The 25,011-nt window shown below is 58.8% G+C and overlaps 1 protein-coding gene across 10 annotated transcripts in view; it reads right to left on the bottom strand.

The window, feature by feature from the left end:
• Positions 1–25,011, bottom strand: part of RBFOX3 (RNA binding fox-1 homolog 3) — a 121,836-nt gene that overhangs the window by 24,106 nt on the left and 72,719 nt on the right. For 8 of the 10 annotated variants that reach the window (XM_063176076.1, XM_063176070.1, XM_063176078.1 and 5 more), the window contains exon 3: positions 1,429–1,473. The exons of the other annotated variants lie outside the window; for them this stretch is intronic. The gene's annotated coding sequence lies outside the window, so the exon portion shown is untranslated. The remainder of the gene's footprint in view (positions 1–1,428; positions 1,474–25,011) is intronic. 10 annotated transcript variants of the gene reach the window in all.

The raw sequence follows: 25,011 nt of genomic DNA, 5'->3' as shown, positions 1-25,011 counted from the left end.
CTTGGGGTGCCCCCAGCCCTGCCAGAGCCCCCAGCCCTGCAGTATGGGACAGACAGACAGACAGACAGAGGGGCCCAGAATGAACGCAGCAGAATGAAACCCCTCCATCAGCAGCAGACAGACTGGGCAGGGGCAGCAGCAGAGCACCTGCCCAGCTCCCTGACCAGCTCCATCCCACCCTCTCCTTCTACAGCCACACCAACAGAGCCCAGAGCCCCTGTGCAGACCCCAAGCCTCCCACCCAGAGCGGGCAGGAGCAGCTGAGCTGCAGGACCCCCACCCTGCTGCCCTCCCCTCCTGCAGACACAGCCAGGGCCACCGCAGATCCCTGCAGCCCAGGGCTGAGCCGTGCCCCCCACCCACACACAGCGGGGCACTGGGGGCAGCAAAGCCCCCTCCTCAATGGGGAGTGAACCACTGAGACACCAGCAAGCACAGGGCTGGGGCAGCCCGGCCCCACAGCCTCCCCTGCAGCTGAGCAGTGTCCCAGGCCCACAGCACAGCCCAGCACAGGACAGCCTTCCTCCCGTCCATCCTCACTCCCTGCACACCCTGCTCCCACCAGCCTTCCTCCCATCCATCCTCACTCCCTGCACACCCTGCTCCCACCAGCCTTCCTCCCGTCCATCCTCACTCCCTGCACACCCTGCTCCCACCCTTCCTGCTCCTCCTGGCAGCTCTTTTTCCACATTTCCCACGGGATCTCAGGTCCCTTCCAGAGCACAATCCCCTCCCAGCAGGTCACCTCCATCCTTGTCCTGTGTGTGCCAAGGATGGGAGTGTTCCCCTTCACAGCCCTGCATGTGAGCAGCTCCTGCAGCGCAGTGCCACTGCCTCTGGCACGCCCTGGCACCCCCAGCCCCTGGCAGGGCCCAGAGCTGTGGATGATGCACCACACTCATCCTCTGCAGCCCCTCAGCTTTCCCTGCCCCTCTACTCCACTGGCTTTGGCTGTCCTCAGTGGGATGGACCCTGGGGGATGCAGTGTCCCCTCTGTGATGGGCTCCTCCTGATGCTGCAAAGTCCAGAGATGTGAGGGTGGCACAGGAAGGAGCCACCCACAGCTGAGCAGCGGGCACAGGCTGGCAGAGGGCACCTGCTCTGGTTCACCTTCCACTCACATCAGCCATGCCCTGCCTCAGCCTGGGACACTGTGAGCTGTGGTGACCCTCCCAGAACCCTGGGGACAAACATCTCCTGGGTGAGCAACTGCCGCAGAACGGGGCCCCTGCCACCCCACACACGCAGGTTTGGATGCAGGAGGGACCCCGGGAGCAGCTCTGTGCCCCCAGCCCCGTCCCTGAGCCCCAGGCCCTGCCCTGCCCTGCCCTGCCACCCCACACACACAGGTTTGGATGCAGGAGGAACCCCGGGAGCAGCCGGGGCAGAGCCAAGGCAGCCCCCGGCTGGGACCCCAACCCTCCGTACCTTTTACTGAGCCCAGCTCCTCCCGCGGCGCTCGCACGGGGCGCTCTGGAAAACACAGGCAAGGGGAGGAAGGGTTAAAATCAGTGATCATCATCATCATCATCATCACCACTAACCTGTCACAGTCAGTGCTGCCTGCCCATGTGTGCACGGGGCTGGGATGTGAGCTGGATGTCAGTGACATGCCCTGGGCACTGGGGAGCCTGTGCTGGCCAGGCCAGGGGCTCAGCCCAGGCCAGCCAAGCAGCATCAGCCCCTGCCACCCTGGTTTTTTAAGATTTTCTAAGCCTTCTGATGCTTACATTCTTGTAATGAACTTTCTCACGCACTTTCTGTAAATAACTCATTGGTTTGCATTCTTTTACGGAGGAGGAGAAATTTGATGGGCTGTTGGTTTGTCCAGTGTCATTGGAGAGGTGGCACTGTCACCCTCCAATCCACTGTCACTTTTGGAAATTATAAATGTTAGAGTCAAAAAATAAACTTCCCCTTTTTACCTTGGAAACAGCAGCGTGTCTGTGTCGTGTTATTTCATGTCTGACAGTGACAAGCACCCAGCAGCCCCATGCCCGGGGTGGTGGGCACAGTATCCCTCTCCTTCAGCCCCATCAGTGCCCCAGGAACCCAGGGTCCCTTCCTGGGCCCCAGAGCCCTGCAGGCACAGCCCCACACACCCCACAGGGCACAGCTGCCATCCAATGCTGGCTGCACATCTGCATCCCAAGCCCTCAGCCCACAGTAGCACAGGGACACGCTCCTGCGAGGAGCAGCCCCTGCGGCACGCTGCTCTCCTGGCTCTGGGCACTTCTTGGAAATTAAGCCAAATTTCAAAGAAAACTTCCTGAAAGCTGCACTTCAACTAATTGGCTTTTGCAGCGTGGCCAAGGCAAACATCCATCAATCACGTTAGCCCCTCAGAAATAACGACAATGGCTGAGACATCCCAGGAGTGGCTAAAGAGTGAGGGGGGCTGTGTGTGCCTGTTCCTGTGCCTTGGGGCCGGCGGGCGCTGGCTCCCACCTGCCCAGCAGCTCTGGAGATGCTCAGCCCCCAGTGCAGGGCCAGCAGCCCCCGGCGAGGGTCCCGAGGGGGGCTCAGGACCCTGGGGGTGCCTGGGGGCTGCTCTGAGCCCACAGCTGGTCCCAGCAGCACCAGCCCAGGGACGGTCCGGTCCGGCGGCTCAGGATGCACAGACACTGCTCCCAGGCAACTCTGTTAGCAAACACGGCTCTCAGGCACGCAGCAGGATAATCAATTATGGTAATTCCTGCCTCAATGAATCAGATTCATGGAGGAGTACAGCTCATTAGGCTGGTGCTGACTTCCATTAGCACTCTCATGATAAAAGCCCTGCAAACGCTCTCACCCTGCACCAGGCATTCACCAGGCTGGGGGTCCCCCTCCCCAGGCCAGGGCAGACCCAGCTGTGGGTGCCCTAACAGGGATGTTTGGGGGCTCCCTGGCTCCCAGCGATGCTGACAGCCCCGCAGGCCTGGCACAGCCTCCTGCCCCGGCCACCACCCCCGAGCTGTGCCAAGGGAGCGCCCACCGGGGTCCAGGCTGGGAGCAGGGCACGGCCCAGCAGGCACAGAGCAGGGCTGGCAGGGCTGGCAGCGAGTGCTGGGAGCGCTGGGAGCCCGCTCTGCCTCTCTGCAATGAATAATTGACTCCGTGCGCTCCCGGGGGAGGCTCGGCCGTGGGTAACTGCATTTCCCAAACACATTTCCCAGGAAAGGCGCCTTCTGAGAAGCTCCCCGCAGCACCACGGGGCCTCGCAGCCAGGATGGGCCTGGCTGGGCCGTGCCACGCTCCTGGCACACACAGGGACGGGCCAAGCCCAGCTCCAGACCAGCACAGGCCTCCGGTGGTCCCAGAACACACAGGGAGGGGATGCTCAGCCACAGCCTGTCTGAACAGAGCACGAGAGGGAAACCCCTGGCACAGCATTGATGGAGAGGCGCAGCAGCAGCTCTGGGCAGGATCTGGGGGGATCCTGGTCCAGTCTCTGCTTTTCTCTGCAGGTCTGGGCTGACCAACTCCACCTGGAGCCTCGCACAGCCCCAGAGGGACCTGCTGCCAGAACAGGTGATCCCAGCCCAGCCAAACCCACCTGGATCAGAATCAGGGGGTCTGCACAAGAAATGCAACCCGTGTCACCCAGCTGCAGGGATGCCATGAAAGCTGCCCCCCATCACCCCCATCCCCACACTTAAACCAAGGCAGGCCTGGCTCTGATCTGCTGGGAAACTTCTTGGTAGTTTCTCAAAGTACATTTTAACCCCCATTCCCTCCACCAAAAATCCTAAATTAATTTTGCTTTTAATTAAATTCATTAGCAAAGATTATCTGGCTGAGGAACAATAATGTCCCACCCTCCCCCCACAGCCCTCTCTATTTATATCCCCATATACAGAACAGCAGCGAAAATTTCTTTATGGGCCATTAAAGGTTTAATGTTTAATTTATAACCACCTTCTCCGGCGGGTGGGATGGCCAGGCACAATGTCAACATTTTTAATTAAACGAGAAGGGATTTTTTTTTTCCCCAGCTAAGGAATATAAAACATCCCGCTCCCAGCATCGTTGGAGGCAGGGGCAGGAGGGGCAGGGGCAGAGACTGGGGCAGAGGCTGGTCACCAAACCCCACCTGAGTAACAGCTGTGACCTCTCAGCCAATTCCTGCTGGCCACCAAACCCACCTGAATAACAGCTCTGAGCCTCCCAGCCAAAATCCTTCCTGCAATTCCCGCTGGGCACCAAACCCCACCTAAATAACACCTGTGAGCATCCCAGCCAAAATCCTTCCTGTAATTCCTGCTGGGCACCAAACCCCACCTGAGGAACAGCTGAAATCCTTCCTGCAATTCCTGCTGGCCACTGGCGCCTCCTCCCAGCCCATCAGCACCTCCTTGTGCTGGCCGGGAGATCAAAGAGCTTCCAGTGCCATTCCTGAACCTGCTGTGAGCCAGGGGCGCCCGCTGGCGCAGCGGGCACGGCCGGAGGAGCCTGGCACTCCCGGCATCCTGCTGGCATCCCTGGCACTGCCCCCTGTGGCATCCCCCAGGCACGGGAGCTGCAGGGGAGAGTGCCCAGCATGGACACCCCAGCACGGACAGCGCAGCCCCTCCTGCCCGGGCAGCTCCGAGCAGGCAGCTCTCCGTTCGTGGAGTGCTCTGTCTTACAGGAGAGATGAAATCTCTGCGCAGAGGAGAGCAAAAGCGCTGAATCAGCAGCGAGCTGGGGGCGGCAGGTTCAGCCACGAGCCCTTGGCTCCAGCACGGCCTGTCAGTGCTTCATCCGCCTGCAGCCACACTCTGCCAGAGCTGAGCATCCCCACACCCTGTTTGCTCCGTGCCCTTGCAGGGGCTGGGATGGCACAGGGAGCCACAGCAGCTCCTCACCCTGCCTGCCAGCCCCATGCCAGCCCCATGCCCGCCCTGTGCTGCACCAACAGCCCCAGAGCAAGCCGAGCTCCCTCCCTGCCATCCCCTGCACAGCAGGATGGGCCGGCAGGAGCTGTCCTGGCACAGCTGCCACAGCTGCTCCAGGGTGCAGCAGGTCCCCATCCATCCCTCCCAGCTCAGCAGGGCCCCTCCCAAAGGCAGCTCCTGCTCTCCTGCCCAGCGTGGCCGTGCTGGCTCCCAGGCCAGGAGAGGCAGAGCTGCTGCTCAGTGCCCACATGCCCACACACGTGTGCCCACGGGAGCAGCGTGCAAGGGCCGGCTGCAGGAGCCAGCGGCGGAGCAGGGATGGCACCGTGCTGCTCACTAAAAGCATGAGTGTCACTAAATCAATAATTCATTTACTTTAATGAGATAAGTACTTGGAAAACTAATTGCAAACCTGCTCCATTTACTCCAGCCCATTATAGCCTTTAATGTAAATGGCAGGGATGCTGCTGGAGGAAGGGGAAGGGCTTTGGGTGGAAGATTGTGTTGTCCTTCCCTTCTTCTAAGAAAGAGAAATATCAGTCACCAGCTGGGACAGCAGAAGCCAAAGGAGTGGGTGGGATCACCGTGGGGAAGTGCTGATGATGGAATCCCTGATGGAATCACTGATGGCAAAGCAGGGGGAAAACCCAGCACCCCCAGAGTCACCTCTGCCCACACTGCACCACAGAGGGCTCTCCCAGGCCAGGATGTGGCTCCAGGCTTGCCCTGCTCCACAGCCTCCCATCTGGAGCCCTGCTGGCCATGCCCCTCTGCAGGTGTTACTGCAATGATCTGACATAAACAGAAATATAAACAGATATATAAACAGAAATATAAACAGTGGCTGCATCTCTGGCACAGCATGCCCCGTGCCAGCCCTGCCAGCTCCTCTGCCTCAGCCACTGCTGCCCCTTGCCACCCTCCAGCCCCTGCCAGTGCCCGGGGTGCCAGGGTGGGCAGGGGTGCCCTGCCAGGCCCCAGCACCCTCCTGACAAGGAGCTGTGGCTGCGGGCAGCACGGCCGCTGCCTCCCTTAACCACAGGAGCTGCGTGCCAAGGGCTCACTTCTCGCTTGCTGGAGCAAATGGCAGGTCATAAAAAGGAGCTGTGACAGGAGAGAAAATGTTCCAGAGTCCACAAGGATCAGTCCAGGGTAAATCCATCTGCTCAGCAATTTAGCTAGAAAATCCTTTCCAATCATCCGTGCTGTAGGTCCTTCGTCCCCAGCTGGCGGCTCTGGGCAGGGCCTCTCCCACTCATGTGGGGTTCATGGTGCTTGGTGGTCCCCGAACAGCTCCTTCAGGGGCACTGGGGAGGGCCACACCTCGGGAGGGGTCTCACCAGCCCCCGCAGAGGGTTTGGCACTGGCAGGGCCATGAGGGCTCTTTCCCAAGCTGCTGTCTGGCTCAGAAGAGCACACCGTCCTTCCCAGGTGCCGTGCCCATGGCACCTTTTGGGGATGCTCCCAGGGGGTGCAAACCCCACTGCAGCCCCACGAGCAGCCCACGGGCAGCTGCAGGAGCTGCCCTGGGAGCAGGGCTGAGCAGAGCTGGGCTAACCCTGCCTGGCTGGAGCTGCCCAGCTCAGCCTCGCTCGGCCGCCGCAGAGATCTGCCTGCTGCATCCACTGCATCCCACCTCAGCCGCTCCTGTCGCACAGCAAATCGATGGCAGGCATCTCAATTAATCACACCAGGGGCAAATTGATTAGGAGCCTAAATAAGGTCAACATGGTTGTCTGCTTATAGGGTGGGACCCCTTAATCATCATTTTATCTGCAGCGGGCTGCAGAGCCGGCCGTCACGGCGGCTCAGGAGCGCGCAGGGATCTGCACTGAGCCCCTGCAGCTCCCAGGGCTGGTGGCACCAGGGCCGTGGCTCTGCCACAGGGAGCTGCATTCCAGCATGCAGCAGCACCGGGCACAGGGAACCCCAACAGCGGGAGCCCCAGCAGGGACCCCGAGGCCCAGCTGTCACCTCCAGCTCCAAGGTGACAAAAGCAGCACAGCTATGGGCACATCCCTCTGACCCCACATCCACTAGGGCTCCTTTGCCTTCTCCTGCCCCAGTTTGGGAGACACCATCTCCCACCCAAAACTCCTTCCCCTTCCTCCAGCAGCATTCCTGCCACTTAGGTTGAAGCTATGGCTGGGCTGGGGTAAATGACAGAACCATGACTGCTGCTCTGGTCCCCACAGCCCTGAGTGCTGCCCACAACCCCTGTGGCACTGGACACACCTCCCTCACTCACCTGGCCTGCCCCAGCCACCCACCGCCTCCTTTTGTTGTAAATACCGGTATAAATATTATAATTTGGTTTAATATTTAATATAGTCAGGTTAAATAAGCATTCCCAGCCCCATAAATAATCATTAATGGAGGATTCTAATTGTGCTGTTGGGATCCGGCCTCATGACTTATTTAGCGGGCAGAGCTCTTCCCGTCCCCTCCCCACACGCTGTAAATTAACCTGTGGCTCAGCCTCTCCCTGATAACCTGTGGGACAGGGCACAAGGAGATGGATCCACGCTGGGGTGTGGAGATAGGAGAACGTCTGGGATGAAGCCAGCAGGGACAGGGGGACCAGAGGGGCTGGAGGAGCCAGCAGGAACACGGAGCAGCCGAGCAGGACACGACTGTGAGAGAAGATCATGGATTTCAGGGCAAATCATGGATTTCAGGGCATCCTTTGTGGACACCTGGGCACGGCACGAGCCCTGGAGCAGAGGTAGGTGAGCCATGGACGAGGAGCACCCACCCTGCTCACCCTGGGGTGGCATCAGCAGGGACACACAGACACAAAGCGCTGCCAGGCGAGTGGAGAGCAGGGGATGCTTTTATCCCAACCACAAACCTACTGTGAAATTGATTGAAAACAATAGGAGAAAAGGAAACAAACCCCAGAGCACCGACGCAGCGCGCAGGGAATTGGCCAGGGGTGAGCGTTCTGAAAGCCCTGATGGAGACACGAGGACAGGCAAAGTGCAGGAAAACCTGAAAACCTCCGTGTGAGTGTTTTCCCCTCGAGGGATGCACTGATGCAGTGCTGCAAGAAAAGGCTGGGCTTTTCTTTATGCAGCCTAATTTCATCTTGAAATGAAAAACAACAAAAGCAAATGGAAGGAGCCCCTCTGTGGGCCCGTGGGTGCCCAAAGCTCTGTGTGCCAGCTCCAACGGGCACAGGAGCACCCCAGGAGCTGTGGGGATACCATCCCCAGGGAAACAGGCTCCTCCTGCTCCCCAGGCACCTTGGGGTGCTCCTGCTGCCACTGATGCCATCAAATGCTCACAATCAGGGTCCATCCCCACAGTGTGTCCCGTGCCCTCTGGATTTTGACCATGGAGAGACCCCTGGGAGCTCTCCTATCCTATGAGAGACGCAGCAGAGGGGACCCAACAGTGACAGTCCCTTAGAGCAGCTTTCCTGTCTCTGGCACGTCTGCCCATCCCGACAGGGGTGCCCCAAACAGTGCCAGTCCTGACTCTGGGCTGCAGCTCCACGGGAAAGGCCCTGCTTCATCTTTATTTGTCAGGATTTATACGAAAAGGGGATACTACAGCTCTGAATGTAATGATTTGGAAGAACAGCCCTCCAGTGGCCTCCTCAGCTAGCATGGCATCAATACCATCAATTGCTGAAATAACTGATAGCCCTGGCCCAGCATGCTGGGGAATGCTCCTTCCTGCTCCGAGACCCCAAACAACCCCTGCTACAGGCTCCCAACCCCAAACCACTCCCTGCACCTCACCTGTGGGTGGGCAGCACAGCTCTTTGTGTACCCCAGAGGAGAGACAGTGAGAGCTACCTGTCTGTGGGGACACACCAGGGTCACCTGGGCAGGCAACACAGCACAGCACAGCACAGCACAGCACAGCACTCTGTCCTGTCCTCCCTGTCTGGGGGACACACCAGGATCACCTGGGCAGGTAACACAGCACAGCACAGCACAGCACAGCACTCTGTCCTGTCCTCCCTGTCTGGGGGACACACCAGGGTCACCTGGGCAGGTAACACAGCACAGCACAGCACAGCGCTCTGTCCTGTCCTCCCTGTCTGGGGGACACACCAGGATCACCTGGGCAGGTAACACAGCACAGCACAGCGCTCTGTCCTGTCCTGCCATCTCACTGACCTCCCAGGACAGGAACAGACCCCACACGGGGAAGGAAATTATCAAACACAACTCCACAGTTAGGGAGAAGGAGTTACTCAGCTTGTTGAAAATGAGTCTGACTTAACAGAGATGAAATAAAGCGTTTTAAAATTAATGACACAAATGTCGGCCCCATTGTGGGGACATTAAACTCTACAATTACTCGACGACTTTCTGCAGAGTTTCGTGCCTGCAGTGGGGACAGCACAGAACCCATCCACGAGCAGAGAAACACACACTGTTCCTGTAAAAGTGATTTCAAATCCCCAAAGGCTCATGCTGAGGCCGGCAGGGGCTCTGCTGGAATCTGCCACTGGAACAGGATCGGTGCGTGGCGTGCAGGGCTCTGCGAGTGAGGGCACTGCGGCACGGCAGCGGCGCCTCTGCTGCACAGCCAGGGCACGAGGGGTCACAGGGAGGGTAACAGCTCGCCCCTGCGTCCTTCTGCCCCTGCAAAGCCACCCCCGGGAGCTGCAGCAATGAGGAGATGCTCGGGAGCGCAGGTGAACACGCCTGTGACACGCGGCAGGACACACCTGTGCACAGGGCAGCGCGTGCGGCACAGCCAGAGCAGAGTCATTTGTAAATAATCCCTAATTAATACAATTCTCAGGCCTGGATGGCTCGGTGGATTCCAGGCAGGGACAACGGCAACCTCCACTCTTCCACCTCTCAGTTACAGCTTTGGGGAGGGAAGCAGGAACTGGCCAGGGTGAATTAGAGGGACTTTTGTCACGTTTAATATCACTTCATTTTGCAGACTGCTGACGCAGCGGGATTTCACAGCTTGGAATTTATGGCTCTTTTGAGAGACATGCGCAAAAAAAGGAGGAAAAAAATACCCTGCCATCAGCACAAACCCATCAACTCTGCTGTGAAAGGGCTGGGGTCTGCGGGAGCCCCCAGGGATCCCCAGGTGGGCAGAACTCGGCAGGGCTGGGGTGCAGCACCAGCTTCAGGTGGGTGCATTGAGGGGAGAGCTGGAGCTGCCTCTGGCTGGGGTCTCTGTGTCCCCCAGGCCCTGCTCCCTGCCCTCCTGAGCAGCAGCAGTGCTGGCAGTGCCAGGGACGGTGCTGCATGCTGTTGTTCGGCCCCAGGGGGGTTTTATGCAAAATGACACACAATATAAATGACTGTTGTAAACAGAGAGTTTAATAAAGGGCTGTGTGCGAATTTTACAGCCTCCCCAAGGATAATTAAAATTATTTATCTACTTACCTAGCTTGCCACCAGAGCAGTCTATTAATTATTATCTATTACACAGGGCCTGCTTTGCATGCTGCTGGAGCAGTGCCTGCCACCAGCACCCACAGGAGCGCCCGGCAGCACCGGGAGGGCTGCAGCCATCGCCATCCCAGGGGTGCTCTGCACCCCTCACAAACCCTCTGGGAGCTTGAGGTGCTTGGGATCAGCTGTTTCTCTACCAACCTGTGAACAGGCTTTTAAAATCTGCTTGGTTTTAAAACACAGCAGCTCCCTAGCTCTGGGAATGGAGTGGAGCCCCAGGCAGAGGGTGAGACAAAGCTCTCCCCGGGCAGCCACAGGCACCAGGGATGGGTGAGGGAGATGCCACCAGCATCCCCCGATTGTGCAGCCCCTTGAGGGCCAGAAATGCCTAAAAGAGTGCAGAGGGCCAGTGAGGGGCAGGGCAGGGAGGGCTCTGGAGCAGAGGCAGCCGCGCCGGCGCCGCAGCAGCAGCAGCAGCAGCAGCAGCAGCAGCCTGGCGCAGCGCTGCCCGCTCCTCTCCATCTCTGAGCGTGACAGAGCAATCACGGCATCCCCCAGCTCCTCTCTGTGCACAAGGACACCTCAGGGGGCTCCACTGTGCGGGTACTTTACAGTGCTTTATTGGCTTAATAAACCCGGCCGTGCTGCCAGAGTGTCCGAACGGCCCCGGCAGGAGCAGCAGCGGCCGGAGCGGGAGAGCGGCCTGGCAGGGGCAGCAGCACAGAACAGAATGGCACCCAGAGCCCTCGGCCAGGGCACCCAGAGCCCGGCTGGCACCCAGAGCCCGGCTGGCACCCAGAGCCCTCGGCCAGGGGACACACAGCTGCTCCCTGCCACCGTGGGCACCCCGAGCTGTCAGCTCTGCCCAGGTGCCTTTAATCACTGCTGCAATTGCTCTCCCTGCCCATCCTGCCCGGTCCCAGTGCCTCCTGAGTGCTGCTGCCAGCACCAGCCCTGCTGGGACCCCTGCAGCCCCCAGGACTGGCCGTGTCCAGGACCTTCCCTCTCCCTGATTAAGCTCCAGCTTAGTCCTGGTACAGAGGTCCTGGCTGATAGCACAGGGCAGAGTGGCCCCAGAGCTGGTGGCACTCAGCAGAGGAGGCTGCTGTCCCTCAGCAGCCACTGAGGCATCCGGGCTGCATGAGAGCGGCTCTGCCGTGAGGAGCTGGAGTCCCTCAGCATCCTGCTGGGGGCATTTCCATCTCCCAGGGTGGCTCCTCTCGCCCAGCCCTGCAGGTCCTGGTTCGCGGCACTGCCGGCTTCCCTTTGATCCTGCACAGTTACACTTCCAGTCTCACAATCTAATAAAAGCTGCCTGATCGAATTCCAGGTCATTCCTCAAGGAAAGAGACCCTCCCACACTGGCAGCAGGAGCTCCAACCCAGTTCCAGCGTGCCCAGCACTCACAGCTGCCTGCCACATGCCAGCCTCGGCGGGCCCTGCTGCCACGGGATGCAGAAATGCCAATGGAGGTGCCCGGAGGCTGTGCCAGGGCATTCTGGTGCTCTGGGTGAGGCAGGGCTGCTGCTCCTGCTCAGCCCCAGCAGCACCAAAGCAGCTCTGAGCTTGGCACCCTCCTTCCCTCCTGCCCACCTCCAGCACTGCTGCAGAGTCACCCCATGGAATGCAGGTGAGCCAGAGAGAGCAGGGTTCAACCCTGGTCCTGCCACCTTCCCCTCAGTGCCCGCACCAGCCCCAGCCTCAGGACACCCCCCGTTTGTGCCCCTTAACCCACGGGGCTGCTCGTGCTCCTGCTGCAGCTCCCTGGAGCTGCAGAAACAGCAGAGGAGAAACCCACCCTGGCACAGCCACGCTGCCTGGGGATGATGGACGGTTATGGCCCATCTGCACTTGCAGGAGGGTATGGATTTATGGGCAGCACAGACACTTTGCACAGCGTCCATTACTATAACTCACTGGCCTCTCCAAGGCTGGGCTGGGCCGCCCCTCTGCCATGCTGGGGGAAGTTTGGGTTAAGTGCTGGCAGGGAGGAAAAGTGATTTCCCCAACTGCTTTTCACATCTGTGGAGCTGGGGAGAGCCATGGGTGTTTCTATCCCAGCTGCAGCCTGTGAGCACCACAGTGCCCTGATAACAGCCCAGGTTCACCCCAACAGCCCCAGCCCTCTGCCCCTGCTGCCCACGGGCCCCAGCTCCTTCCTCATTCCCCCTGATCCCCCTTCTGTCACCTCCAGCAGGAGGAAATCCCCACCAGCAGCACCAAGGATGGACCAGCATGTCCCAGGAGCCAGCGGGTGGAAGGCAGCAGCAGATGGGACCTCTGAGCACGGGGAGAGATCCATGTTGAATAACAATGGCGAATTCCCCTGAGCTCTGGTGTTTTTAATGCTGGATTAGGCTGTCAGGCAGCAATTAAATGGGGTAATAAAAAGCTAAGTGCTCGTATTTCAAGGTTCCTGCCTGCTGCGCAGTGGGGAGGAGCGGGGCAGGGGGCTGCTCTGCTCCCCTCGGGGTCCAGCCTGGCGTTCCCAAGAAGGAGCAAGGAGAACTTTCCAAAGGAGGTTTGTAGGACCTGCCGGGACACCCCTGACCCTGCAGTGCCCCCAGCCTGCCTCTCCCATGGTCCAGGAGCAGGCTGGCTTGGCCTGGTCTCACTCCCCTCTCTCCCAGGACCCCGAAGCATCCCCAGGGATGCCCCTTCCCATCCCAACGCCCAGCCCAGCCCGTCAGGCTGGATCAGATGTAATGAACCCCCGTGCTTCTGTAACCTCCTCGTGCAGCTCCTGGTTGGAGCCCAGCTTTATCAGTTTTTATCCCGTGTAATATTCATCACGCTGGTTTATTTATGGGCCCCCTCTTCGGGAAGGTATTTTTCAGGCCTGGTGAATAAAACATAAGGCTGAGCGGGTTGTCAGAGGGAATGCGGCTCCTCTGATGTCAGCCTGACTAACGGCCTTTAGTTTTCTCCAACGACTGCACTTTGAGAGAAATTTATTTGTATTTGGGTTCCCGTTGGTCGCTGAGATGTGAATTCTCTTCCCTTCAGAATAAATGAGGCTCCAGCTCCACGGCAAGGGGTGGGAGCGCGCTGGGTGGGAACAGACCCTGGGCCTGGGGACAGCACAGGAGAGGGACCCAGAGGGGCCTGGGCTGAGCCTGGGGCTCCCTGGACACAGCACACACCAGGCAGCAGCTCCACATGCCCCGTGCTGCAGCAGCCCAGCAGGACACAGGGAGCAGGGCTCCTGCCTCTGCCATGCTCCCAGAAACACATTTGGTGTCACACAAGATTCCCTGGACAGCAGCTGCTGCTGCTGCAGGCAGGGAGCTCAGGCACACACCTCCTGTGGAGGAGGTAAACCCCTGCCGGAGCTCATGAGCTCATCATGTGTGTGCTGGCAGGAGGGACAGGGCTGGGTCCTGCCCCTTGCTCGGCCCAGGCACTGAATGCCAGCCTGCGAGCTCCCTGCTGCCACCGCTTCAATGCTCTGAAGGTGACCAGAGGGAAAAGGACACCTGAGAAGCTGCCCTGGCACCAGGAGCTTGTGAGGGCAGGGAAAGGAGGCAGAATCCCCTTTTCCAGCTGAGACCATCACAGCCAACTGCATCACAGCAAACATCACCCACAGCAAACTCCATAGCAAACTCCATTACAGCAAACTGCATCAGAGAAAACACCATCACCGCAAACATCACCCTCAGGCTGCAGCCTCTGCCTGCCCCAGACACCCCATCCCTGCAGGATGTCCCACTGACCCAGCAGAGCCCTGTCCCATTGCCCAGCCCTCACACCCTGCCTGGTCAGAGCCACGGGCACAGGGTGGGCACAGGGTGGGCACAGGGTGGGCACACGGAGCCCTCCGCTCCCAGCACCCACGGCAGCAGCCCCCAGAGGAGACACCAGCAGCATCTCCCAGGGGTGAGAGCAGCTCCTGCCAGCCCAGCCCTGCACGGCCCAGCCCGGCCTCACCACCGCACTGTGGGGCAAACCCTTCCCCGAGCTGGGTAAGGAATTCTGGCCGTGACCCAAAACTCCTATTAACAAATCAAACCATAAAAACCCACAGCTGCAGCCAGGAGATTTCCCTCCATCAGCTGCTAATTTATGGGGTTACTGGTGTCAGCGGTTTGAAAGCAGCAAAATCCCATCAAAGAGCCGCCCCAACTCGGCGCTGGGCGCTTGCAAACAATCACAAACACTTCTGAGGAGCCTGCTTGGGATGCAACTCCTTGATGTTTAATTATTAATATTCCAGGCAAACAAGTTAAATTCCACTGAAGAGAAGGAGAAGCCAGAGTTCGAAGTGAGCTGAAGGAGCATCATAAATCATCCCAGGAAGCGTTTGGCAGGAGCCCCACTGGTGCCAACGGGGAAGAGAGGGAGAGGGAACCTTGGTGGGAGAGCAGGGGACCAGGGCACCCCTGAGACACGGACAGGCTGTGGGGCGGGTTCCAAACTCCGTGCTCTGCACTCCCTGGGCAGAGCAGAAGGAAAGGGACGAGCACAGCAGCTCCATCACAGAGCTCTGGCTGTGGCTCTGCCCGCATCCCCACCCTGCCCCTCCTGCCATCAGCCCTCTGGCAGTGACTGATGCACCTCATGGCCCTTGGCACCACATAAACTGCTCTTAACGTGTGTGTTTCTTGGCCCAGAGTATTTGGGGACATCCTGCTGGCTTTCCAAACTCTATCTGTCCCCCCAGCACCCCCAAGCTCTGCGTGAGGGATGCTGGGGCTCGATGTGGTACCCAGCCAGTGCCCAAATGCCAGCAGTGCAGCATCTCCTGCCTGTAGCGATTCTGAGGCCAAATCCACGCTTTTCTACCTTTCTCCAACTCCCAATTTCTTTCCCAGTTTGCCTTCTGAAATCCCTGCAAATTCCCCCAGCACAGTGCAGAGGGAGGACGACAGACAGCTCTGCTGAGCCACCCTGTACCTCTTACAGGGTCACAGGAACCACTCACAACCACTCACTGGGGCACCCCTGTTCCCAGATAATGCACTTCAGCATTCTTCCCACTCTCCTTTCCCTTCCTTGCAGTTTTGTTTTCCCCACCCAGCAGAAAGGCCAGCAGCCAACACTTCTTGCTGCTTCATCTCGATTCAGTCAGTTTTATATCTCGCAAATGCATGTGCAGATTTCTCCACTTCTTTATTTGTTCATTAAGACTGCAATAAAAGCGTTATAAAAACGCCCTTTTCTGTGGGTAATTGCAGCTCCTGGTTTGATATGCAGGCAGTGCTGGCTCTCCTCAGAGGCTCCCCGGGCTCTGTAAACAGCTCGGCTGCCCAGCGCTGCGGGTCCAGCCCCATCAGCCCCATCCTCCCTCGCCTCTGCCTTTCTGCAGAGCAAGGCTTTTCGCTCTGATGTTCCCCACACCGAGCAGCTGCCTCGGGCTGGAATTCTGAGGGAAGTTTCAGCAAAAACAGTTCAAACATTTCCGAGAACAAGGCAGAGGAAAAATGCTGTTTTGACACATTGGGGGAAGAGAAGGTGTTCCACAGCCCTGATGCTCAGGAGGTTCCTGTGGTCAGTAAGGAGCTGGAGCAGGGCTGGAGGCTGTGGGCATCCCTGTCCCCACTGCCCACCGAGCCCCTGCCCACCCTGGCAGCCACACACAGTGCCCAGCACTTCTCCCCTTCCCACAGAGCTCATGGACAAGCCAAGAGAAGGCTGAAGCTGCAAAGCACCAGCAAAAGTACCAGACAATGCAGTGTGACAGCCCAGACCCACCAGTCCTTTGGGGGATTGTGCTTGATGCTGAGCATCCAGCAGCCCTGGCATGGTCACACACAAGAAATGCATCCTGTGCTGTGATTCCTGGCACATTGGATAACCTGCTCTCAGGAGCCAGAGCCTCTGTGCCCTGGCAGTGGGGACAGCCAGGGGTCTGCACCTGCACCTGCACTGCAAAATCTCCAAGTGCCAGGAGCACCAGGAGAGCAGGGGGGCACAAAGAGACCCCAGGAGGGAACAGCAGCACGACACAGCACTGGAGTGGGGGCTCCCTTGGAGCAGAGGGATTTGGGAACCAGCAGCAGAAACTCCAACTTGTGGAGTGCTAACAGCTCCTGCTGGTGCTGCCGCAGGAGCAAACTGCACCCAGGAACCAGCTCGGTGTAAACTGCCTCCAACAGCCCCCACCAGCAAAAACCAACCTTCTAGCTGCTAATTCTGGATGACTGAACTGTGCAAAGCTCAAGATTTCTTTATGCCGTCATTTTTCACTCTAAAAAGACCAAGAAAATGCTGGGCTCTGGTGGCAAATGCCTGTTCTGGAAGGAAGATGCTCCAGTGGATCAGACTGCTCTGGTAGCGCATCATAATCTATCAAAGTCGGAGTCCCCAGAGCAAGAGAAATCAAACCATCATGAATACAGTGCAGCTTTGAGGCTGGGGTGGTCTGACAGTGTCAGGCTGAGCTCTGCTGTGCAGTGTGCTATCAATGCCTCCCCCAGTCGAGTGGATGCTGGCTGAGTGCTGCCCACGGCGCATTCGCTCAATTACAGGAGAACAAATGAGGCAACAAGCCAAGATGGGAGTGGTGAGCACAGGGCAGGGCAGCCAGGGGCTGGGATGGGGGATGCCCACCCTGCTCCCCTTCATCTCCCTGTGCCCATGCTGTGGGAACCAGCATCCATCTGTCCATCCATCCATGGATTCCATCCATCCATCCATCCATCCATGCTGATCCTGCAGCCACTGATGGACCCACAGCTCAGAGCAAGGGTGAAACCACAGCCCGTCATCCAGACACGGCAGCAGCTCCACAACCTGCCCCTGCTGAATGGGCACCACCGCTGTGAGGACGAGGATGTGGGACCAGCACTCAGGGACGGGGATTGAATTCCACACAAACAGCACAGAGCTGTGCTACCATCCCTCCCAGAAACACAAATCCTGTTTGTGCACAAGCCACCGTGCCGCACTCCTGTGCCAGAGCTCACTGCTGTTCCCAGCCCCTGGCTCCCCCCAGGGCTGCCCTGCTCAGGGCTCTGCACGTCCCCATCGCCGCTCTGATCCTCCAGCAGCTCCTGCTGCAGGCACCGGGGGCTCTGGCCCTCGTGTGGCGCCTCTGGCTCTTGGTTCACACTTTCAAAGGCAATTAGAAAAGCCCGAGGTTTGTCAGCTGTGCCTGGAGCGGCCGGGCAGTGCAGGAGGGGAGGGTCCTGTGTCACACCTGTCCCTGCCCAGGTCACCCACCTTGGCACGGGGCCTGGCAGGGAGCCCCAGGGAGCCATGAGAGAGGGATGGGGCGATCAATACTGAATTCCCCTGAGCAGCCCTGGGAGACAGGCTGGGCACAGAACCCACAGCTGGAACATCCTGAGACCTTCACTGCCCAGCAGCCACCAGCAAAGGCACAGTGCAGAGCCAGTGCCAGGCACCCCCATCAGCACAGGGATTGAAAGCCCTCCTGCAGCACCTCTGTGCTGGCAGTGAGGAGCAGGGCTGTGATAGACAATCTCCAGTGGCTCCATGCAGTCTCACAGCATTGATCTGTGCAGCCCAAAGCCCCTGGTGCCAGCAGCTCCAGCCTCGCTGGCAGTGCTGGGCCGAGCAGAGGGGCACGCAGGGTGTGGGGGCAGCTCATGGCACCCCAGGACCTCAGAGAGTGCCCTGCCAGGGCAGCACCGAGCCTGGCATCACCTGCAGGGCAGCCCCTCACAGCCAGGCCTCTCTCTGCTCCTGCCCGAGCAGCCTCTCAGACGTTTTTTCCCAGGTTTTAAAGCTCTGTCACATCCCACCGAGCCCTCACTGACAGATGTAAACCCACAGCCCCCAGTGTGGGGTTTCCAGCTGCCACCGTCACTGCCAGCAGTGGGGATGGATTGGGGCACCTCAGCCCGGCCACACTGATAATCCTCTGCCTTATCAGCATGGGGGGCACTGGGGAGAAGGGGCTGGAGCTCCTGGGGACCCCGAGCCAGAGCTGCCTGTGTGGGAGGGAGCTCCTGCCTGGCCGCGGGTGCTGATCCTGCAGCACAGCTCCTCTCCTGCTGCACCAAACCAGAGCCTTCCCCAGCAAACCACCAAACCAGAGCCTTCCCCAGCAAACCAGAGCCTTCCCCACCCACAGAGGGACTTCAGCGCTGGGAGATGGGGGCTGGCAGGGCAGGGGGACGGAGATGGGGGCTGGCAGGGCAGGGGGACGGAGATGGGGGCTGGCAGGGCAGGGGACAGCCCCAGGGGGAGCAGGCACAGCGCTGTCTCTGCAGTAACAGAATTTGTTAAAGCAGTTAAACGGCGGCTCCAGGTCAGTGCTAAACACCCAGCATTGGCCACAGCAGTCCCTTCTCGTCCTGTCACCCCTGCCAGGCACCCCCAGTCCCTCTGTGCCCTCCCTGGTGCCCCCAGCTCAGCCCCAGCCCATCCTGCAGACCCTGCCCAGCCACCCCACCGCTGGGAACGTGCAGGGCACCGGCACAGCACAAGGATTTAATTGCACGTCAAAATTAAATCTCTTTTGATGAAGAACAATTCAACTATGGCTCTGCCTAATCAAATTAACAAAGTCTTTTTTGATTTTCAATTATCTCCTGCGCCGGAACGCTTTACCCGCCGCTCCTGATGCGGCCGACAAGCCCCGACTGGCAGTGGAGGCAGGGGGAGCCCAGCCCGGGGACAACTGCAGCCAACACCTGCAGCAGGACAGAGGGACAGTGACAGTAGTGATAGCTCCTCTCTGTGGCACGGCTGGGGCTGGGCAGTGCCACCCTGGGGATGTGGGCGCAGCCAGCAATGCCAGTGCCACCCCAGAGTTGTGGGCACAGCCAGCAATGCCAGTGCCACCCCTCCATGCCCTGGCAGTGGCAGCAGGGAAAGGTGAGCCCCGGGAGCCCCCTTAGCACATTCCAGAGGAGGAAACTCCAGACTGAAGCACCCACGGGCTCTGCAGGTGCCCCATCAGTGCCCAGGCCCCTGCAGGGACACCCGCACCCCTTACCCTGCTTCAGTGGCACCAGGCACCTGTGAGGATGGATCTGCCTGTGCTCCCACTCCTGGCAGGCCCAGGAGGCTGCAGGAGGTGACAGATGGGAGCCAGGAGCCCCAGAAGGGCTGGCTCATCCATGCCAGCACCCCCAGCCGGGCTGGGCACCCAGCACAGGCCCTGGAGCCTCTCCCAGCTCCTGCAGCTGCACAGACATTAAGCTGTGGCGGCAGGACAAGATGTATTAAAGGATGCTAATTTAATTAAAAGAACACCACAGCCGCTAAATGAGCAGGAACACCTCTGTAAGCAGGGCACACACAGCAGCACGGGGGATGCACAGCAGAGGCACAGAGAGCTCTGAGCTCCCTTCTGCACCAGGATGGGTTCCAGGGATCCTCTCACCTCCACGTCCCTCCCTGGTGCTCAGCACAGCCACCCACGGCTCTGCCCGGGATTATCTGAGCTCACAGCCATCTCCTCCTCCTCATCCTCCTCCTCAGCGTGTTCCCAGACCCCGTCTGCATGATCCCACCCTGCTGCAGCCCTGGGAGGAGCTGAGCCTCCATGCTACCTGTAATGGACCTGGAGCCGAGCTCAGCCTCCTGCAGGCAGTGGGACAGCGGGGTGCCCTGCACAGCCCAGCTCTGCACCCCAGAGCTGTCCTGCAGCAGCCCCAGTGCAGCTTTGGAGCCTTTTCAGCTTCATTAAGCTGTTTTGGAGGGAAACCTTAGCCCACATGGATCTGGGGTGGAGCAGCGTCCCTGCCTGCCTGCCTGGAGCTGCAAACACCCAGTGCAGCCTGATCTGCCCTGCTGCCAGGGGGGCTGCGGGGTGCCACTGTGCCCCAGACCACGGGAGTCACACTCGGGGTCACACGCGGGGTCACACATAGAGGTCATACGTGGGAGCCACACTTGGGATCACAGACAGGGTCACACACAGAGGTCACACTCGGGGGTCCTTTGGCACCTCCCCAGGGTCACACACAGAGGTCACACTTTGGGGTCCCCCTGCAGCTCCCTGGGTCATACATGGGGTCACACTCAGGGTCACACCCGGGATGAGGTGGGGGGGTCCCGCAGCCCCCAGCGCGGGCACACACCGCCCCCTGCCGGCCCCAGCGCTGCCCGCAGCCGAGACCCCCGGGCCGAGACCCCCGGGCCGGAGCCCCCTGCCCGCACCCGTTCTGCCCCAGGGTGAGCTGGGCTGATGGGGCAGGAGCTGCAGGAATCCGCAGGGGCAGCAGGGGCTGCAGGGGCAGCAGGGGCAGCAGCCCCCTCCCCTCTCCCCACACCAGGCAGGGCACAGGGGCTGCAGGACCCCATGGATGCTGCTCCTCCCCAGCACCGACTGCTTCCACAGGAGCGCTGGATTCCCTCTGCGTGGATGGAGGGACGGGCTCCCGTTCCCAGGGCTCTCCACTCCCAATCCCTTTTGTGCCTTTTCCAAAGAGGGGCCGATCACATCCTGGCAGATGCTGGGAGCAGACGCCTAATGGAGGCCATCTGCCACATTTCACAGGGAAAATTATTCAAACTCGCTAGGACTTTAATTTAATCAGCTGGCTCTGGAGTGGGCACCGGTGACGGTGGGAGCAGGTGTGAGCTGGGACCAGCAGAGGTGAGAGCTCAGCCCTGCTCAGCACAGTGAGAACAGGAGCTCCCGGAGCTGTGTGCCCACCCGTGGGCATCACAAAGGCACTGAGAGCCCCAGCCCTGGCTTAACCAGGACATCTCCCCACCCCAAGGCCAGGAGGCTCCTGGCTCGGACATCCCCGGTGCCCACGGGAACCCCGAGGAGAAACCAAGCCCAGTCTGTCAGAGAGAGGAGGCAAACGCAGCCTGGCCACTGCTCCAGACACCTGCAGAGATCTGGGAGCTCTCCAAGCATGTGGTGCCTCCTCGTTGCCTCTCTGGAAGCTGCAGAGGATGTGCAGAAGCACCACAGCAGCCCCACACACACAGCTGGCACAGGAGCCCTGCCAGGAGCTGAAGGGGAACGGCCCAAGGGTAGCACGGACCAGGAGGGCACAGGGACAGAGCTCCTGAAATCGGTGACTGAAGTCCCATTTGGCCACGGTGAGCACAGCCCTCCTGCACGGGGTGAAAGGACAAAGCCTCCAGCCGCCCTCGGCCACGCTGATCCTGAGGCAAATTCTGCCTGACCCAAACCCGGGGCACATTTACACCCAAACCATGAATCAATCAGTGATTACCTTGGTGTGGCATTGATCACGTCACATCGTGCACATACACGGAGGTGGATCAGTTCCTCCCTGGTGCTACAGCAGGTCCAGACTGCACCACTCAAACGCATTTATTTCAAACCTGAGCTCCAGGGCTGACCCCACACAGGGAGGGACCCTGGGCTGGGGATGCAGCCCCTGCCATGACTCCTTTTCCCTTCCAGCACCTGAGTCCACTCAAACACATTTATATCAAACCTGAGCTCCAGGGCTGACCCCAGGTGGGGGTGACACCGGTCCAGCCCCTGCCACATCTCCCTTTTCCCTTCCAGCACCTTCCATGGGGTCCCAGGCAGCGGGACAGAGCAAACCCAGGTGCTCTCACCCCTGGGCTATGGGGAAACCACTGAGCCCTGCTCAGGAGCTTCCCCAAGGCCCAGCCCAGCTGCAAGAGCCACGGGACAGTGAGGCAAGGGGGTAACTTGGCAGCTGCTCACATTTAGTTTGCACCTTCTTTGCCAGTGTGGAAGGAAACAAACGACCTGTGAAGGGAACTGAGCGCGGTGATTCATTACCCCCGATGTGTGATGATGGCTTAATTATTTTTCTAACTGGGGAGAGACGGTTTCTGACAGCAGGTGCAAATTAATTCTCCACTGTTTTAAGGAGTGATCGGCCCAGGACAAGCAGAAAACTGGAAAACCTAATTAAATCGGGAGCTGGGTGGAATAAATGGAGCAGGGAGTTTGTTTGCGCGGCGCTGATGGGTATTAACGAGCACGGGGAAAGGCACCAGGGCTCCCAGCAGGAAACTGGGGCTGTCCCAGGGCTCCCCGTGCCCGCACAGCCTTTGACAGTCTGGGGCACGAGGTGCCGCGGTGGGCACAGCACAGAGATGGTGGTACTGCACAGAGACGGGCAAAACCAGGACTGTCCCCAGGGAAGGGAACCCAAGGGCCAGGAAATCCAGGGTTATCCCCAAGGAGAGAAATCCAAGGGCCAGGAAAATCCAGGGCTGTCCCCAGGGAGGGGAGTCCCCAAGGAAGGGGATCCAAGGACGGGAAAATCCAGGATTTTCCCCAGGGAGAGGAGTCCAAGGGCCAGGAAAATCCAGGGCTGTTTCAGGGAGGGGAGACCAAGGACCAGGAAAATCCAGGATTGTCCCCAGGGAAGGGAATCCAAGGGCGAGGAAAACCAGGATTTTCCCCAGGGAGAGTCCAAGGGCCAGGAAAATCCAGGGCTGTCCCCAGGGAAGGGAATCCAAGGGCGAGGAAAACCAGGGCTGTCCCCAGGCAGAGAAATCCAACGATAGGAAAATCCAGGATTGTCTTCAGGGAAGGGAATCCAAGGGCCAGGAAAATCCAGGATTGTCCCCAGGAAGGGGAGTCCCAGGGCCAGGAAAGTCCCTCCAGCCCCACTCCGGCCATGCAGACGCTGCCACCACCGCCAGCCCCTGCACCGAGGAATGACAACCAACACCCGAAGGGCTCTGCCACCGGGGGGAGCAGCCAGGGCTCCACGGCCGGGGAAGGGAGAGTTCCTGTTGAACGGTCACCATGGAAACACACTATTTATACTATTTATACTTTCCAGCGGCTCCAGATCCAGCAATCCCGGCCTGCCCACCGCTCAGTGCCGGCAGCTCCATCAACCCCTGACTCCAGTTCAGCCTTGGGGGGGCTGGAGCCCCCCGGGACACTCTGAGGGTGCTGAGGCCGCAGCTGCACCCCAGGGCTGTGACCGCCTTCACAGGGGTCCGAGGAAGAGGGAGCAGATGAGGATCTGACTCCATGTTTCAGAAGGCTTGATTAATTATTTTATGATATATACTATTTTATCATATATACTATTTTATGATATATATTATGATACCATATATATTATGATACCATATATATTATGATATATATTATGTTGTATTATATGTAATATAATATAATATATAAGATATATTTTTATATATATTATATATATACAAAAAGAATAGAAGAAAGGATTTAATCAGCAGGTAGCTAAGAATAGAAAAGGAAGAAAGATAACAAAGCTTCTGTCTCGGAGAGTCCTAGCCAGCTGACTGTGATTGGCCATTAATTAGAAACAACCACATGAGACCAATCCCAGACGCACCTGTTGCATCCCACAGCAGCAGATAATCAATGTTTACATTTTGTTCCTGAGGCCTCTCAGCTTCTCAGGAGGAAAAATCCTAAGGAAAGGATTTTCCAGCAAATATCATGGCTGCTCCCCAGGGCATCCCAGAGCACCTCAGGAATTTCAAATGGAACGAGCGCCCGAGTGCCAGCAGAGACGATGCAGAAGTGAGAACGGGCGGCACTGGGAGGTGACCCGGGTGCGCTGCTCCCCCTCTGCCGCCGGAGGAGGCTGCTGCTGCTCATCCCTCATCCCTGTCAGCCCCGAGGGTCCCTCCCTCCTTCCTCCTTCCTCCCCCGGCGCTGGGCTGCTCTGCCAGCCCTCCCCCTCCAGCACGCCCGCGATGCTGGGAAAAAGAGCCCTAATTGCTTTTTGTTTTTCTGCTTCTCCCATCATTAAATCCCTTCTTCATCCCTAATAGTTTGGGATTCTGTGAAGGTTAATATGTTTCAGGTTCCACACAAGTACAGCTAATTAACAAACAGTCCCCTCAATTCCCTTTAATGCTACACATGGAATGCAATCGCTGCAATTACCTGCTTCCCAAAGCCATTACAAACCACAGAAAATTAGCTGGAACAGGTGATAAAGCCCTTCCTTTATTGGTTCATGGAAGGAGCTGATCTCCAGGCAGCAGCTTCCCATCAGGCAGATGGAAGGGGCCAGTGCCCCTGAGCAGCCTGGCTGGGATCACCTGGCTCCTGGTGAGCCCTGAGACACCCTGGACTGCAGGTTCACTGCCCTTGGGTGCTCAGGGCCAGAATCAGCACCTGGGGCCCTGGCACTGAGAGCCAGCCCTGCCCTGCCTCTCAGAGTGAGGCTGGAATTAAAGCAAATCACACCTGGATGCATGGGGGAACCAGGGCAGGGGAAGAGCTCTGGTACCAGGGGACACCAGGACAGAGCTCTGGGCCCAGGGGACACCAGGACATAGATCTGGGCCCCAAGGGACAGCAGGACACAGCCCTGGGCCCAGGGACAGCACCAACACGGGCACAGCCTTCCCAAGGGACCCGCACTGCTGACTGTGCCCAGGGGCAGTGGGTGTCCCTGAGCCGTGTCCCTGAGCAGTGTGGGGTCACCAGGCACTCCCAGAAGGCAGCTCTGAGTGTCCCCAGCCGGGCTTTGCCAGCCCTTGGTGGCCCACAGCCCCTGCAGGGAGCCAGGTCTCATCACGCCCAGCCACTCCACAGCCCCATCTCCTCATCATCCTCCCCAAGGCCCATCTCCTCTCCTCATCATCCTCCCCGAGCGCCAGAGCACCCTCCAGTGATGGGCCTCCCATGCAGGGGCTCCTCAAAAATGTAAATTGGGAACAGCCTCACAGCACAGGAGGAAAATCACTGTAAACAAAATCGCAGTTGCTGTGGAAACCATTAAAAATAGATTCCCCACGCTCCCCCTTTTGTGCTGGGTATTATACAGCTGGGTTCCTTCATTCTGCATTATTATTGCTTTTTAATTATGAATAATTTCCTCCCTTCTATAGGAAGATGGAGTAAAAAACAGAACTTTCCAAACGAGAGGGGCCTTTAGGATATG

Source organism: Melospiza melodia, chromosome 24, assembly GCF_035770615.1.
Source record: "Melospiza melodia melodia isolate bMelMel2 chromosome 24, bMelMel2.pri, whole genome shotgun sequence".
In the NCBI taxonomy this organism is placed as follows: domain Eukaryota; kingdom Metazoa; phylum Chordata; class Aves; order Passeriformes; family Passerellidae; genus Melospiza; species Melospiza melodia.
Note: the sequence above shows the minus strand (reverse complement) of the source record. Positions and strands in the feature narration are given on the sequence as shown.